Source organism: Esox lucius, chromosome 19, assembly GCF_011004845.1.
Source record: "Esox lucius isolate fEsoLuc1 chromosome 19, fEsoLuc1.pri, whole genome shotgun sequence".
NCBI classification, from domain to species: Eukaryota; Metazoa; Chordata; class Actinopteri; order Esociformes; family Esocidae; genus Esox; species Esox lucius.
The window spans coordinates 36,400,436-36,416,757 of record NC_047587.1 but is presented as its reverse complement, the minus strand read 5'-3'; the positions used below and the strand labels follow the sequence as shown (position 1 = coordinate 36,416,757).

The 16,322-nt window shown below is 43.6% G+C and overlaps 1 protein-coding gene across 8 annotated transcripts in view; it reads left to right on the top strand.

Moving 5' to 3' along the window:
- Positions 1-16,322, top strand: part of LOC105018466 (transcription factor SOX-6) — a 103,821-nt gene that overhangs the window by 21,539 nt on the left and 65,960 nt on the right. The window contains exon 1 of one of the 8 annotated variants that reach the window (XM_029115150.2): positions 293-902. The exons of the other annotated variants lie outside the window; for them this stretch is intronic. The gene's annotated coding sequence lies outside the window, so the exon portion shown is untranslated. Of the gene's footprint in view, positions 1-292; positions 903-16,322 lie in introns of those variants that run through there. 8 annotated transcript variants of the gene reach the window in all.

Sequence of the window (16,322 nt, the reverse complement as noted above, 5' to 3'; positions counted from 1 at the left end):
CCCCTAGTTCATATATTACTTTTGAAATGGGGCCTGTTCTGAATATTATCTCCTTCTATTTTATCCCTCCGTTTATTGAGGAGCAGAGAGAAGAAAGGAGCCACACAAGTTAGTCACTTTTTCCCCCCTCTCGGGCTCCAAACCTCAAGCGACTGCAGCTTCCCGGGGATGAGTACTTTTGTCTGTTCTGTTACCACTGTGGCTTTAGTGGGTCTTAATTTCATGAGGTCATATAGTGAGAGATAAAGGGAGGGTGGGAGGGAAAGAAGGAGGGGAGGAGAGAGATGGAGAACTGTAACAAAGGGAAGAGTAGATGGGATAGTGTGAGAGTAATCAAACTTAACACTACCGCTATGGTGCTGAGAGGGTTAGTGGCACTAAACGCTCTGGCCAATCCATTGTCATCCCTGCCGTAATCGCCATCATCCCGTCGTCCTTCCTCTCCTCAGTGACAATTGACATCCTCTCCGTCATCCCTCCTTGCCTCAGTCACCCCTCTGATCCTCTTTGGTGATGTCGGATGTGCCGCGGCATATGTGACATTAAATAAATCTCCCCTAAGGTGGACCGAGATGCCCCAATCTCAACCGAGTGCGTTTCATCTGTGTCACCCCTTCTTCACCAAACATGTTCTAAGTTCATACTGGGACTTTGCGTCGTCGAAACATGAAGGCAGGAGATGGGAGTGTTTTGTTCAGGTAAAATGCTCTTTCCTTGCCCTTTGTGCAGAAACCAGTGAGGCGTGTGTGCACACGTTTAACTCACTTTCACCCCAATGCTGGGGATCAACCCGGGGTCTCTCGCTGCGGACCAACTTTCAAAGGCTCCCGTTGGAGAACACCAGCACAGCAGCCGCCGCTCAGGATCATAAGTGCTTCCTTCTTTAACCGACGGGGTGAAAGGTCAGTAGTCCGGGTCGAACCCAGCTGTTCTTTTCCAAGTCCCGTGGCCCGGGGCGAAACATCCCAGTAGATACCAGTACAGACCCCTTTGCTGAGGGTCTTGTACATTGGCCTGGCAGCTCCGCTGCGTCGTCTCACCGTGCTGTCAGTGTCACCGTTCTCTGGGCGTCAACACTAGCCAGTGGACGCCTTGAATTGTCTCCCTGGCTGGCCGCCTCTGACGGGATAGGGTAAGACACGTTGTCCCACAGGGCCCCGTCTCCTCTTCCCCTGCCGTAGGGACTCTAGTGAAGACACTCATTGTTGAGGGAATGGGGTCCGTCTCAAGCGCCTCTGATATGTTGTCTGTATAAATGCCAGTCCTTTCAGACTACTGGTTAAATGTAGGACTCATCTTTTCCTGGTCAATTGATCCTATGAAAAACAAAAGCTCCTCATTTGTATTTGAGCCCTAAAGAGGGCTGTGGTGTTTGGAAAAGCCACTTGGGGCTCATTCCTGGATGGTAAGATATTGTATCTTAATTAATGCTTTCTCATTACAGTAAAACCATAGCATCTCTTTTTTAAACTGCTGTCAGCCAAACAAAAGAGGTCTTAATGGTCCCTTGCTTCGATCTCACCCCCCACGACCCCCCCCCCTCGACTCCCCCTCAACTGATTGTTTAAGTACACTTGAGTCTAATTGGAGTCGTTCCCTTGATTAGATTGGTGTCTGCTGCTGCTTAACAAAGCGTGCGTAAAACCCTAATCCAATAGCTGCAATTGTGGTCTGAGTGGAGGCAAGCTATTGGTCCTCGTTATAGAAACCATGTCACTTAGCACCGATGTTGACTTTTACAGTAAAATTCTTTGAAAACTAAATAATACGTGCACTACACAATCAAGTTCTACAACCCATTGATGAGCACAAAAAATTATATGGTAGATGTAAATGTTGCCTCCCTATCTAATCACTTCACTCAAGCCAGACCCAAATATAGGGTAAGCCTATAGCTAGTGTTTTTTGGCACCAATGCATAACAGTGTAAATATTAGTATCATCGGCCTTGACAATAACACAGCGGAGACAGGTGGCTCTAGACACACATGAAGGGACAGTGAAGCAGCATCCCCCGTATCATCTGGGTCCTGTTTGTTAGGCATCAAAATGGACTGAAACCGAGAGGGATTGACAGGACTCAGAAATGCCTGTTTTTGCTTTTGCTTGTAAAGCCATTTAGAATGTTTTGCCCAAATGAACAAGGCCCAGAGGTCTTGTTATCACTGGACAGGGAGACACGTCCCCTTGACCTGTGTGGAGCCTTCAATCCCCTAATCGTCTCCATTGTTGTTTGTCTAAGTCAGTTAACCATATGGACGTGTACATGTATGGACACTGTGATCCCAGGTAAACGTGTGTGTGTGTATCCATGTGTGCGTGCATGCCTGTGTGTGTGTATGTGTGTGTGTGTGAATGTGTGTGTGTGTGCGTGCATGCCTGTGTGTGTGTGTGTGTGTGGGTGTGTATGTGTGTGTGCGTGCATGCCTGTGTGTGTGTGTATGTGTGTGTATGTGTGTGTGCGTGCATGCCTGTGTGTATGTGTGTGTGTATGTATGTGTGCGTGCATGCCTGTGTGTGTATGTGTGTGTGTATGTGTGTGTGCGTGCATGCCTGTGTATGTATGTGTGTGTGTACGTGTGTGTGCGTGCATGCCTGTGTGTGTGTGTGTGTGTACGTCAGCACACAGTAGTTGTTTAATTTTACGAACAGACCATAGCGAAGTGTGTAGCTAAGAGTTGTTTAATATATCTTCCATTGGGATCAGAGTATATTAGGAACAGAATGGTTGACATGCCAAAGAGACTCAGCAGACGGCTATTCTCTGTCTCTGTCTGTCTCTCTGACTGTCTCTCTCCCAGTCTCTCTGACTGTCTCTCTCTCTGTCTCTCTCTCTTTGTCTCTCTGACTGTCTCTCTATCTGTCTCTCTGACTGTATCTCTCTCTGTCTATCTGACTGTCTCTCTCTCTGTCTCTCTCTCTGTCTCTCTGACTGTCTCTCTCTGTCTCTCTGACTGTCACTCTCTCTGTCTCTCTGACTGTCTCTCTCTCTGTCTCTATCTCTGTCTCTCTCTCTCTCTGTCTATCTGACTGTCTCTCTGACTGTCTCTCTCTCTGTCTCTCTGACTGTCTCTCTCTCTTTCTCTCTCTCTCTCTCTGACTGTCTCTCTATCTGTCTCTCTCTCTGTCTCTCTTTCTCTCTGACTGTCTTTTTATCTGTCTCTCTGTCTCTCTGACTGTCTCTCTCTCTGTCTCTCTGACTGTCTCTCTCTGTCTCTCACTCTCTCTCTCTGACTGTCTTCTCTCTTTCTCTCTGACTGTCTCTCTCTCTGTCTTTCGCTCTCTCTCTGACTGTCTTCTCTCTGTCTCTCTCTCTGTCTCTCTGACTGTCTCTCTGACTGTCTCTCTCTCAGTCTCTTGCTCTGTCTCTCTCTCTGTCTCTCTTTCTCTGTCTTCAACTCACGTGTATTTGCATAGTACCAGTGTACATATAGACACATTTACCAGGGAGAAATTATTCATTTAATTTTCAAAACAACATTGCTAATGTGACAATAATATACAATGACTCTCTCTGTCTCTCTGTGTCTTTCTGTCTTTTACTGTCTATCTCTCTTTCTGTCTCTCTTGCTCTCTTCTGTTGCCCATCTCTTCTACACAATAGAGTTTTCACCAACTATATTTAGACCAGTTTACCCTAACTCCTATAATTGGTACCTAATCCTGGCACTGTAGTTGTCAGAACACTCACCAGGGCACATGCTGACTGACACACAAGGGGAAAGAGAACAGGGGAACATGGAAAGAGAAATGAAAGAAGAAAGGATTGTGTGGCTAATGGAAAGTTGTGTACTTCTTTTACCATTGCATGTTTTAAGTTATTTTTAGCCAACAGCGGAGAATCAGGTACAGTCTACTAATATTGCCAGACTCTGGGAAGTGAAAATACATTTATAAATGTTTTGTATATAATTTATGTAATGTATATATAGTTCACAGTTTTAGGGCTGAAATATTTTACTAATATTTAGTAAATGGTTTATAAAAATGTGTGTGTATATATACAGTATATAGTATGTCTTCATTTTTTGGTGATTTAGCTTGGACTTGGATTACATGAAATTACTCTATTACTTTACAAAAAAGCTGTGGATGTGTAGGTGTCCATGATGATGATGATATGAGTAACAATCTGGAAATGTTGCCAGATTGCTTGGATTAACACCCCTGCTATTATGATAACTACCATGAGATCTCCATTGGACAAATACACCTTTCTAAAAGACAGCCCTCTGCACAGAGCAATGTCCTGTTCACCCTCAACCCAACAAGGACATACCCTGCTTAGCTTCAGGTGCTATACAGCCGGCCAAACAATATTCACTCATTAACAAATAAATGTTTTGCAAAATGTCGGCCATACAATAAATCAATTGTCATACAATATATCAACCATTAACAAATGCCTTTGATTTGACAATGACTAATTTATAACTTATTTTTACCTTAATTCGTACACCGTTAATAATTTACAAATTGTGAACTTACTATGATCAAACACTAAATAATTGACACCTAGGTATGAAGGACCGTTAAGATGTTGCTTATTGACCTTCGCAAATGTTGGAAGGATGACAACTCTTTACAAACTGCTAATAAATGGTTCACTAAGGGACCTTAGTACAAAGTGTTGACATGTCACCCACCTGTCTGACCCACAGAACCCGCGCAGCTACAGCAAGGCTAGAAAAAGAAAAGATGAAAGAGAAAAGTAGAGTAGTGAATGACAAATGTGCTGGGATTAGACCGAAGATGTATCCTAAACTGCTTTATACTTTCATACTTTCTACGTAGCGCACTACTTTCCACCTGGGGGCATAGGAACCGAAGGGCTCCAAACTGACCTGAGCTATCGTGTTGGTGCACTGACTGCAGAACATACACTGAACAGATTAATGTCTGAGATTGGGTGGGCCAACAGCTCTGAAGTGTTTGTGTATTGTGATCCGTAATGAATAACTGTCTATTATTAAAGGGATATTTTTGAGATTTTTCCCTGTTGATATATTATTAACTTTCTTTACCTTTCGTACCAACTCAGTGGCCTTGTGGTTAGATTGTGTGTCTCTGATGGGCACCCCATCAGAGACACACAAGAGAGTGAAGCCTTGTGGAAACAAACCATTCAGCGGTCTGACTGATTTACATCAAGTCTTACCCTAGCAACATCGCTGCACTCTCCTTTTAAGTAGTTCATTATAAGTGTGTGGGCTAATTTGTGTACTAATTTGTTAACTAGTTTTGTTCCTGTGTAAAACAGTTTTGTTTCTACGAACAATCTCGGAAAAGCAGTGTTTGCAATAACAAAACCGAAAAAAACATTAACATATTCAATTGGTATGTCAGTAGTGATCTTTGCAAAATGTTAAATGGTCAATTTGTCGGTGATATATGAACTATGACAAATGGTGTTTTATGTACCTCCATCACAGAATTGATGGTTGGCTTATATATGGCTAATGCCTAGGGACTGGCTGTGGTTCTTAAGCAAACCACAGTTGATAAATGAATGGCTTAATAATACAAATGCTGACCCACCATATATGCACTCACCTAAAGGATTATTAGGAACACCTGTTACATTTCTCATTAATGCAATTATCTAATCAACCAATCACATGGCAGTTGCTTCAATGCATTTAGGGGTGTGGTCCTGGTCAAGACAATCTCCTGAACTCCAAACTGAATGTCCCAAAGATCCCACAGGATGGGCCACAGATGCTCAATAGGGTTTAGGTCTGGAGACATGCTTGGCCAGTCCATCACCTTTACCCTCAGCTTCTTTAGCAAGGCAGTGGTCGTCTTGGAGGTGTGTTTGGGGTCGTTATCATGTTGGAATACTGCCCTGCGGCCCAGTCTCCGAAGGGAGGGGATCATGCTCTGCTTCAGTATGTCACAGTACATGTTGGCGTTCATGGTTCACTCAATGAACTGTAGCTCCTCAGTGCCGGCAGCAGTCATGCAGCCCCAGACCATGACACTCCCACCACCATGCTTGAATATAGGCAAGACAAACTTGTCTTTGTACTCCTCACCCGGTTGCCGCGACACACGCTTGACACCATCTGAACCAAATAAGTTCCTCTTGGTCTCATCAGACCACAAGACATGGTTCCAGTAATCCATGTCCATAGTCTGCTTTTCTTCAGCAATCTGTTTGCGGGCTTTCTTGTGCATCATCCTTAGAAGGGGCTTCCTTCTGGGACCACAGTCATGCAGACCAATTTGATGCAGTGTGCGGCGTATGGTCTGAGCACTGACAGGCTGACCCCCCCACCCCTTCAACCTCTGCAGCAATGCTGGCAGCACTCATACGTCTATTTTCCAAAGACAACCTCTGGATAAGACGCTGAGCATGTGCACTCAACTTCTTTGGTCGACCATGACGAGGCCTGTTCTGACTGGAACCTGTCCTGTTAAACCGCTGTATGGTCTTGGCCACCGTGCTGCAGCTCAGTTTCAAGGTCTTGGCAATCTTCTTATAGCCTATGCCATCTTTATGTAGAGCAACAATTCAATTTTTCAGATCCTCAGAGAGTTCTTTGCCATGAGGTGCCATGTTGAATTTCCAGTGACCAGTATGAGGGAGTGTGAGAGCGATAACACCAAATTTAACACACCTGCTCCCCATTCACACCTGAGACCTTGTAACACTAACGAGTCACATGACACTAGGGAGGGAAAATGGCTGATTTGGCCCAATTTGGACATTTTCCCTTATATCATACACTCACCTAAAGGATTTATTAGGAACACCTGTTACATTTCTCATGAATGCAATTATCTAATCAACCAATCACATGGCAGTTGCCTCAATGTATTTAGGGGTGTGGTCCTGGTCAAGACAATCTCCTGAACTCCAAACTGAATGTCAGAATGGGAAAGAAAGGTGATATAAGCAATTTTGAGCGTGGCATGGTTGTTGGTGCCAGACGGGCTGGTTTGAGTATTTCACAATCTGCTCAGTTACTGGGATTTTAACGCACAACCATTTCTAGGGTTTACAAAGAATGAAAAGGGAAAAACATCCAGTATGCGGCGGTCCTGTGGGCAAAAATGCCTTGTTGTTGCTAGAGGTCAGAGGAGAATGGGCCGACTGATTCAAGCTGATAGAAGAGCAACTTTGACTGAAATAACCACTCATTACAACCGAGGTATGTGGCAAAGCATTTGTGAAGCCACAACACGCACAACCTTGAGGCGGATGGGCTACAACAGCAGAAGACCCAACCAGGTACCACTCCTCTCCACTACAAAGAGGCTACAATTTGCACGAGCTCATCAAAATTGGACAGTTGAAGACTGGAAGAATGTTGCCTGGTCTGATGAGTCTCGATTTCTGTTGAGACATTCAGATGGTAGAATTTAGCGTAAACAAAATGAGAACATGGATCCATCATGCCTTGTTACCACTGTGCAGGCTGGTGGTGGTGGTGTAATGGTGTGGGGGATGTTTTCTTGGCACACTTTAGGCCCTTTAGTGCCAATTGGGCATCGTTTAAATGCCACGGCCTACCTGAGCATTGTTTCTGACCATGTCCATCCCTTTATGACCACTATGTACCCATCCTCTGATGGCTACTTCCAGCAGGATAATGCACCATGTCACAAAGCTCGAATCATTTCAAATTGGTTTCTTGAAAATGACAATGAGTTCACTATACTGAAATGGCCCCCACAGTCACCAGATCTCAATCCAATAGAGCATCTTTGGGATGTGGTGTGTTAGATTCTGTCCAAGTTTGATCCATGAACAAAATAAATGCAACGGGAAGTCAGGGGAGAGCCATCTTTATTCAGCATGAATTTATGATGTTGACCTTCCATTTCTCATTTCAATCTCTCTCCAATGATTACAAAGTGGACACAGTATTTATGCCCCAGCACATCCCCTCCAATATCTGTCTGTCTTCCAATCACATACGTGTATTCTATATCCTGACCTTACATGGCCTAATAGTGTCCCCTCTTAAGTTTCTTGGCTCCACAGCTTATCAGGTTGTGTGAGGCCCCTCAGTAGTAGATACCAACTGCTTGTGATACAGTACCTCATATAGCACAAGATAACGAACCACTCCGCGAACAAGAGAATAGAACTAAAATACATGCATATCATCAGGTACAGACAGGTTTCCTCACAATGGTATGTTCCAACCTACGGTCCATGGGTCTATTCATAGAGTCTATGACAGTCAGATGGAAAAACTCCTATCAGGAGGTATGGACAGGATGTGTGGAAACCATCAGAAATGGGGCATCACATTTCCTACCTAGTGTCCTTCGTACAGAGATCATTAATACTCTCATACATTGTGTAATTCAGCTACTTTTCATGCCCAATATCTATCAGGTGGAAGGGGAGCTTCGTGCCCTGGATGTGCATCCCACAAATCTCCATCAACTGCAAGATGCTATCCTATCAATATGGGCCAACATTTCTAAAGAATGCTTTCAGCACCTTGTTGAATCAATGCCACGTAGAATTAAGGCAGTTCTGAAGGTGAAAGGGGGTCAAACACAGTATTAGTATGGTGTTCCTAATAATCCTTTAGGTGAGTGTATATATACATACACATGTACAAATATAGTATATATATAATATAAGAGCAGTGGTTTATCTAGTGAACGGACAAGAGCACAACGGTCAGATGAAAGGGAGAGTGGTGATTGGTTGGGTTAATGGATGGATGAGTCAGAGCGAGAAACCCTGCTGACTGAGAGATGCTTCACCACAGTCCAGAGATAAAGACCAGTTCTTCTCCACGACAGCAAACTAGATGCTTGAGAACAGCCTCCATCCGGGGTCATGCCCGAAATGGCCCCCCATTCCCTAAACTGGGCCCCGGTCAAAACCAGTTCCCTACGTCGGGAGGCGGTGCATCGCTGGGACGCGCCCCGAGTGCCATTCCTCCCCTCTCAGCGGGTCCCGTCCGGGCCAGAGAGGACATTGTTGATGTGATTATGTTTAATGTGATAGAAAACCCAACAGCTGTAGGACAGTTGCCACAGTCAAAGACAACAAACACAGCCTATTAATATACGCTGGGTCAGCCGCAGGTGTTACTCCACACGCACACACAAGTCTCATTTTCCCTCGGTACCGCTGGGCTTTTGATAAAACAAGCCCGCCGAGTTTTCCCTAAAGTCAACAGTGATTTCGGGTCTTAGCCCCATGCCAATTCAACGCCCTCGTTCAGATTAGCGCCTGCGAGCGGCGGAGGCTAAACTAAGGTCTTGTGTGTGCTGTCCGGTGTACGGCAGGCCTGGGCCCCCGTGGACAATGACCGCCCTGTGTAGGAGCCAGGACCGGTTGGCATGCTGTGCCACACTCCCACCCTTCAACGGCAGGCGGCACCGGAGTCAGTCAGGGTGGGCGTGCTCCGTCCGTTGGCTGGTCTGTCTGTGTCGGTCCGCTGTATGCAGATGCCAGGCAATTGACATGCTTGAGTGTGCCAGTTTTTCGCTGATGCCACGTAATGAACCTTTAACCGACCGCCAGACGGACAGACAAGACGGGCTATAGTGAGGGCAACGGGGGGGGGGGGGGGGGGGGCACACCATGTCCCGGCCAGGGAGGGGGATGCCTCGGATGAATTATCTTGCATTCTGACAGCTGGCAATGCCAAGGGGACACTACTGACGTGCCTGCAACCCGACAACAACTGCTCTGAAAGGGGAGAGAACCAGAGTTTCAGGGGCTAAGGGGCTTCTCTCAGTGCTACTTCAGCATTCCCTGATCCCTACCCTCCTCCAGTTCCCCTCCAGGCGCCCCAGCATTATTCTAACCCGGCATACACATCAAATTGGTGAATGGACATCGTCTACACTTGTCTATATCGGACTGACCCAAAGTAAGCCTATACCGTGTCATGGATGTGTCGGAATGCACATGGTTACAAACGGCTTTAGATTCGGGTTCAGGAGGAACTGCGGTTTCGCAGGTGTTATCACAATTTATGGTTTTGGAGGGGAGCGCATTTGGCCCCTTAAGTCGCCTGTTACTTTCAAAGACGGAGGGGTGGAGCTCTTTCTTGCGGTTCCCTATACAAAAAAGTAATATATGCCAATATACCATGTTGTAAACAAATATTTAGTTTGATCAACACATATATACATATATGTCAAAATATACAAGAATTGGATGTTTTTATATATGTCAGATTGAAATATGTAATTAACAAATATGAAAATGTATTTTAAAATATATGTTAAGTCTTTTATTGTATATGGCCATTAATTAGATTTCTGTATGGGTCTCATCTCTTAATAAGCATGAACCCAGAAATTCACGAGTTTGGAATACAGTAGTTATTCAAGGTTATATGTCTAGGCTATCTGGACGATTACCATTTTCATCCCCTTCTACTTATGTTTTAGTATGTGACTTTTTTATAAATGTAACCTTTATGTAACCGGGCAAGTCAATTAAGACCAAATGTTCTATATTTCGTCTGTTTGGAGCTTGTTGCTTTGTCAGAAATTATTTGAGTCTCTTCTATGTATGAATCAGTATTCTCTTCTTGGTGAGAGTAGTACTTTATTATAATACTAAATGAGCAGTATTACCTAGAACTGATATAGGGTAAGTTTTGTCTTTTAAATAATAAAGAATAAGAGAAGGATGGGTTCCTAGATGAACGCTGATGTTTTAGGAAGATAAACCCTGAGTATGCATGTATTTATCTTGGACTGTCAGACTGGTTGTAGCGAGGCACTTTAAAACATGCATCAGTCTCCCCAATGACAGTGCAGTGTGTGTTCTGTTCCCCGAAAAGCCTGCGTCGCTCTTCCCATGTAAACTATTCATTCCCCGACCTGGTTCATTATTTAACGTCTGAAACAAGAACAAATGTACGATGTCTCGACTCTGACAGCCAGACAGTCAGGTGGCCATCTGTGAACATTGCTTTTTAATGGCATGCAGTAAATAAATACAAATGTTTGTCATCTCTGACTGTTAGAAAGCAGCTTTGTGGTGAATAATAGAAACGTCTGACGCAAACAAACTCAGGAATGTCATTATGCCCCCCCCCCCACCCCCACTTTCCTCCTGTGGCGAATGAAATTTGCTCTTAGTCGGTTTGGAGACAGACCTTGGACTACAATGGAGGTGTATCCCTCGTCCCGTGAATACTTTTTGTCAGTCCTAATCCAGGATTAAACTGCTCTAATGCCTCTAGAGCTAAAAGCCACCTGTTTGCTTGTTACGTTCATTTGTGCAGTGCAGTACGGTTTGATTCGCCCGAAACATTTATTTAGTGTTGATAGGATTTGCAGTGAGGTAAATATGTACGAGATGTGATGAAAAAACTTGCCTCTGTTATCACTGCCATCCAAGTGAACCCTCTCCCTCTGGGTCTGTGAATGTGTCGGGTGAACGTGTCTCCGCGGCTGAATCTCAGCAGCGGTGAGAATTGACATGTTTCAACTTCAGTTATCTTTGGTTCTCTGTTGACTGGCTTGGACGTGGGCCCTCTGTGGCACTCATGTCAGTTCTATTCAATGTGTCCCAAATTATACGTTACCTTGTGTGTGTGTGTGTGTGTGTGTGTGGGTGGGTGTGTGCGTGCGCCATAAACCTCTTTGACTTAGTTTCACTGTGGAGACTTGGTGATTGTTTTAACTTGAGGGAGGCGTCTAATGATTTATTAAAGCTCACTTTGTTTGGACTTTAGCCTCAGGGCTAATGCAGTCCTTCTGAAATATGTGTGGAGGCAGCTGTTGCAGTCTGACGTCCTCTGAGCCACCATCTGAACCAGCACTCATGTCTGTATCTCTCGCTAGCCCGGACCCATCTAATATTATGTATTTTTATTATTTCGTCTTTCGTAGAATTCAGGTTCCTGTTAATCATTCTACCACAGCACATACGCCGTGCACCTTAATTTCTCTGATCAAATAGTCATCAGTGTTTTTCTAATGGATCACACTTTCCTCTGTTTTCCTAACCAGTTTGTCAGATACAGTTGCAATCATTTATTTTGGGTCATTTAGCAGAAGCTCCCGAAAGGTGACTAGAATCAATAAGTCCCTCTGAGGAGGCATTTACAGTGCTGCAGGATACACATTGGCATATATCCAGCAGAAACCTCCCTGGGTTATTTAAGAATGGAGAGCTCTTGGTGGCTTGGTCTCTGTGATTACAGTAATAGGATTGGCTCCTTGTTTACTCCCACTGTTAAGTTACGTTACGATGAGTTAAGGTCGCTCAAACGGGCTTAAACTTGTGTAACAAGGCATTTTGTTGACCCTTCGCTCTAGGGGTCAGTGATCACAGGGAGGAAGAAGCCTTCACTGGACATGAGGGACAGCTTATGTTCAGCTTCAGTCCAAAACAGAGAGTTATCCTGCACACACTTGCCTGCATACACACACATACACAAAAAATGAAGAGCATACACACACCCACCCCTCAATGACCTATACCTAACCCTAACCCTTAGGGAACGGTATTCCATGCAAAGTCTGAGCCTTGTCCTGTACTAAAAAATCTGATATCCATTGACCTTGATTTTTTAGTTCAGGACTAGGCTTAATTTGTGTCTGTGAAACCGTTTCCTTAATGCCTAAACCCTAATTCTAAGCCTGATTCTAACGCTAAACGTAACTCTAGTTCGAAGCTTGCTTTTAACCATAACCTGAATTCTAAGCCTGATTCTAAACCTAAAGGTAAATCAAATGTTGACCCACAATTTATATTTACATATACATATATACAGTGGATATAAAAAGTCTACACATGCCAGGTTCTTGTGATGTAAAAGAGACAAAGATAAATCCTGTCAGACCTTTCTCCACCTTTAATGTGATCTATAATGTGAACAATTCAATTGAAAAACAAACTGAAATCTTTGAGGGGCAAACTTTTTTTTTTTTTACTCAACTCAACAATAACCTGGTTGCATAAGTGTGCACACCCTTAAACTAATACTTTTTGAAGCACCTTTTGATTTTATTACAGCACTCAGTCTTTTTGGGTAGGAGTCTATTAGCCTGGCACATCCTGTGCACAGCCCTCTTCAGATCACCCCACAGATGTTCAATTGGATTCAGGTCTGGGCTCAGGCTGGGTCATTCCAAAACGTTAATCTTCTTCTGGTGAAGCCATGCTTTTGTGGATTTGGATGTGTGCTTTGGGTCGTTGTCATGCTGAAAGGTGAACTTCATCTTCAGCTTTCTAATGGATGCCTGAAGGTTTTGTGCCAAAATTGCCTGGTATTTGGACTAAGGCCCCGGTTCCAGCTGAAGAAAAACAGCCCCAAAGCATGATGCTGTCACCACCATGCTTCACTGTGGGTATGGTGTTCTTTGGGTGATGTGCAGTGTTGGTTTTGCATCAAACATACCTTTTGAAATTATGGCCAAAAAGTTCAACCTTGGTTTCATCAGACCATAACACATTTTCCAACTTGCTTTTGGAGGACTTGATGTTTGTTTTTCCAAACTTCAGCCAGGCTTGGATGTTTTTCTTTGTAAGAAAAGGCTTCCGTCTTACCACCCTACCCCAAAGCCCATTCAAATGAAGAATATGGGAGATTGTTATCACATGTAGCACACAGCCAGTACTTGCCAGAAATTCCTGCAGTTCCTTTAATATTGCTGTAGGCCTCTTGGAAGCCTCCCTGACCAGTTTTCTTCTCGTCTTTTCATAAATTTTGGAGGGACGTCCAGTTCTTGGTTATGTCTCTGTTGTTCCATATTTTCTCCACTTGATGATTACTGTCTTCACTGTGTTCCATGGTATATATAATGCAACTAAGAAAATGTCAGGAAAATCCTACTAGAACAACTGAACTTTATTTGTTATTAATCAGAGTCACTTTAAATGATGGCAGGTGTGTAATGACTTCTATTTAACGTTTTAATGTGATTGGTTAATTGAATGTGATTGGTTAAATCTGAACACAGCCACATCCCCAGTTATAAGAGGGTGTGCACACTTTTGCAACCAGGTTATTGTAAGTATTTATTTATTTTTTCTTTCACCTCGAAGATTTCAGTTTGTTTTTCAATTTGAATTGTTCACATTATAGGTCACATTAAAAGTTCCTACATGATTTATCTTTGTCTCATACTTTGACTTTATATCCACTGTATATCACATATATTCATTCACATATACACATATTATATATATAATATAAGAGCAGTGGTCTATCTAGTGAACAGATAAGAGCACAACAGTCAGATCGAATGTCCATACCTTCAGTCATCACTAATAGGAATACACACACATACATACACACATAAACACACACACAAACACACTCACATACACATACACTGCTAAGCTGCTCGATAAAGGTGAAGAGAATGAGAGAGATATAAAGAGAGATAGAGTCGCCCAAGGCAGAATGAGAGAGGGAGTGGATGAGTATGGAGTCAGAGTACACTACCAGTACAGTGCAGCTATATCATTTACTTAATATCTCGATGACCTTTCTGTCATTTACCCTGCTCTGTTTTATTTGGCTATTTGGTTACATAATGGTGTGATTTAACCCAGAAATATTGAAGTTACAACCAACACTTTTGGCTGTCCCAATAGCTTTTATTTTTTGCAAATATTGTTGTTGTTGTTGTTTTTATGGGGTATACAAGACCTACATGGCTTTCAGTATATTTCAAAGTGAAATAATTTTTACAAAACATTTTCTAAATTCTCTCAGGTAAAACCTAACTCAGGGATAAGCTAATTTTTTTCTGCAGGACTGTTGAACAAATGACAAGAGACACCAAAATGGTTTTCCAAGATGTGTTGAGATGCACACAATAAAACATTTTAATTTTGTATTTTCTAGTGATTTGGAACACCAACCATGGCTTTTTTCCCCTTGCTTTGAAAAAGTTAAGTAGGTTGAGCAGATCAGTAGGGAAAATAACATTGATTTCATTTACATTTAAGGCAGCAAAATGTAGACTGTTGACTGGGTGTGTGGACATTCAGTTCCAACCATATCAAACCATATGAGACAATGGAGGCCACCTTGACATCAGCAGACAATATTATGCTTATATCATCACACCCTTGACCACTGCTACTGACTTCATCAATAGAGAACGACGGACAAACAGGCCTTTTCAGACAATTTTTGTTGACTTTGGTCTTGAATGGTTTTACTCTGAAGCCCTGCTATAAAGCAGATGTGTGTGCGTACTGTATTTGTGTTAGCTTTGGTGTGTTCCAATGCCAGGGAAAATAAACCCATAGGGGAGGGTGTTGGTCAACAAGACCACTCCTGAATTCTTGGTTCTTTGGTGGTGGGGTCTCTGCGGTTTTTGGGATAACTAGTACAGAGACCCTGCATTAAAGAGAAAGAAGAAAAAAGTCGATTCAGTCCTTTAACGTGTTCTGTTCTGTTTTCTCTGAGATTTTCCATTTGGGCCAATGTGAGTCTGCAGAACTCAGACTAGACCAAGGTGTTTGTAAATTGTGACTCAGCGTCGTGCTCATAGAAATGGGTTTTCACACTGTAACACAAACGGTTAAGCATTCATACTGATGGCCAGTTTTGAAAATGCTAAGTAACCCATTACACTTAGTTGGGTGGTCAGGGCGAGTATCCAATATTTTATTTGAACTTGGCACCCTGAGGAACTGAGCCAGACGGTTTCAAGCTGCTTTAAGACAGATTCTAGTTCCTAGATCAGTTTCCTTGCTCTGAGATGCTTGTTAAAGGTTCTGCACAATGCATGTGTGAGGCATTCTGTACTGCAGAGGATATTTGGGGAATGAATGCCCCCCCCAGTCACCCATCCTGTCAGCTTTCAACCTCACTGATAACAACACCCTCCATTCACTAGCAGCGAGACAAATTGGTCCTAGCGATAGGTCGAGACTCCGGTGAGGTAAATACGTACAGGCACCATTGCGACACACTTTTCAAGGTACAACACACACTTCCCATTGACATGTGGAATGACGAATACCTCTTCAAGGTTTGAAGTGTTTGACTCACGAAAACACACACAATTTCCTCACAGTTGACGTGTCCGAAGCGGACAACGTTGGCTTTCCTCGCCAGCTCCTCCATTGTGTCGTGACTAGCCCCGGCTCCGTCTGATGCCATGCCAAGATGCAGTGAGTAAGCGGTGTTACCTGTTAGCCACCTAGTGATCACCCAGAGAGCTGCCATTATGGACGCCCCGGTCAAGTTCATTTCATCCAGCACATTCCCCCTCCCTGCTGAAATCCATTTACGGGATTCGGTATGATGGAAAGCCCAACCGCTTTTCTTGTCATTAAGGCGGTAGCCAACAAAATTGTCCCTTTTCAGTTCGACTGACTGGTGGAATGTTTCTATTTCGGGGAGAAGGAGAGG